Below are 2350 nucleotides of genomic sequence, written 5' to 3' on the forward strand. Positions count from 1 at the left end.
TAAGTGAGGCTGAAAAACGACTGTGGATCGAGCGTGGCGCTATCAGAACACAAGCACAGGGGCCAACAAATGGTCTCTGGTGAGATAGTCATGGCAATTTTGTACTACCAACCATGTTGCTGCGACATGCTATAATTTGGGCGCATGGTAATGACCATTGCGCAAGGGGGGAGATCCTACGGAAATTGCGAGCAACATGGTGAGATCCTACGGAAATTGCGAGCAACATGGTGGTCACCATTCATGGCAGTCTTGGTGGTCATATGCAGATACAGCCGATGGGTAGAAGCAACAGCTACAGCCGATCAGATCATAGAACACTTGCAAAATTCCTCTGCCAAGAAGTCTTCCAGAGATTTGGGATGCCGGATACCATATCATCAGATAACGGAAAACACTTTGAATCTAATGTAATACAAGAAACATTGAAGCAACTAGGTATCAAACAAAAGTTTGGCTGTGTTTACCACCCTCAATCACAGGGGGCAGTACAAAGAGCAAATGGGATCCTGAAAATAAAAATAGCTAAAATAGTAGTAGATAGTGGGGACAAGCTTAACTGGGTGGATGCTTTACCGCTTGCACTAATGTCAATGCGCTCACAAGCTAGCAGAATCACGCATGTAACACCGCATGAAATGCTTACGGGTCGACCCATGCTAATACCATATTTGAGGGGTTCCTACGAAGGGCCCCCATTGGAGCAACTGCAAAATGAAATGTCTGACTATTTACGAAGTCTAACTCGTATCCATAGGGCCATCTTCCAGCAGGTGAAAGGGGCCACAGAGGACAGATGAGTCGAGATCCCAGAGGACCTTCAGAGGATCCCTCCCCGCAGGAGCAAGGGACAAGGCGATCCTCACGCTTGGCGGCCAGGTGGAATCGGAGCAGGGCCCAGAGTAACAGCAGTGGGTCGCTGCCAGGGAGGGTATCACCAGAGAGCACTACGGAGGGGAGCACCTCCTCCACAGTGGCTAGCGATGAGTCTCATGAGTCGACATCTGACAGCCGCAGGAATGATGATGAGGGCGCAGGGACAGCAAGAGCAGAAAAAATTGAGGAAACTGCAGACAAAGAAGAAGAAGGCTGCAGCACAGAAGCAGGCGCAGCAGAGAGCCAAGAGAGTGCAGACGCAGACACAGGAGACACAGACACAAGGGGTGCAGACACAGGAGATGCAGGCTCGGAGCAGGGAACAGCAGGCCAGCAGGCCATATAGCCAGAGAAGTTCAGATGTAGGAGGCCTGACCAGTATAGGAGGAGGAATTCAGGCAGGGATAATAGCTGCAGTGCTACTAACATTACTGCTTATTATGACAGGGGTAAAGCTAAGTGAGGGAGTCGAACAGAGCGATCAGGATCAGGGGCAGATTGACTATTGTTTACTCACACTAGGATCCATGGCTGTAAAACAAGGACAGATGCCTAGCGGAGAAATAGTGCAGCTGACTTACTATAAGTCACATGCTTATGCTTGATGATGTGTTAGTGGAAGGTCCAGGAAATGTTAGGTTGCATGGCCGGTCTATAGGACCACAGTGTAGTGTAGAAGGGATGGTGACAGCAAGAGTCTGGTGTGATAATGAAAAACTTTCCAATGTAGACACCTGGCACACAGTACCCGTAGAACTGGCTCAGCAATGGCTCAAACTAAAACCGAAACACAGTACCCGTAGAACTGGCTCAGCAATGGCTCAAACTAAAACCGAAACCCCCATAGAAGAACCACAAATACGCCGGTACGAGACACCGAACTAATTAGAAGTACCACATGGAGATCTAATGGTGCCACATTTAATATTTAGATTTAACTATTTAATATATTGCTAAGTTAACAAATATTGTTGTAAATGTGGTAAAAGGTGACGTTAAAAAATTCACAACACTTTTTTAAACATTGTTTGAAGCTAAATGTGGCAAAATGTTGATGTTATTTTCAGCGTGAGCCACTTTACAAACGGCACCCCATAGGAGTGAAGGTGGATTTGGTCTTCCCCAGTTTAAACTGTACTACCCCTAACCACCTCCACCTCACTGACTGTTCCTATACCGCCTGTGTTACATCCCATCATTTCTTTTGTTCACTATGTTGTCTTCTGCTTGTTTCCCCGTCTGTCACTACCCCTTTTGTGTTACTATGTAAGCGTCTTTGGGTCATTGAAAAGCGCTATACAAATTAAATGTATTATTATTATTACTACTTGGCAGTTCATTTAAATATTTTTTTCTTTTTGGCGGAGCTGTACCCCAGGCTGTAATTTGCAAAACATGCCTGCTTGGCTACAAATTTAACAGATTCTTGCAGAAGTTCATGTCTTCCAGCCCTCCTTAATAGTCCAATAAATAT

Source organism: Epinephelus moara, chromosome 4, assembly GCF_006386435.1.
Source record: "Epinephelus moara isolate mb chromosome 4, YSFRI_EMoa_1.0, whole genome shotgun sequence".
NCBI lineage: Eukaryota > Metazoa > Chordata > Actinopteri > Perciformes > Serranidae > Epinephelus > Epinephelus moara.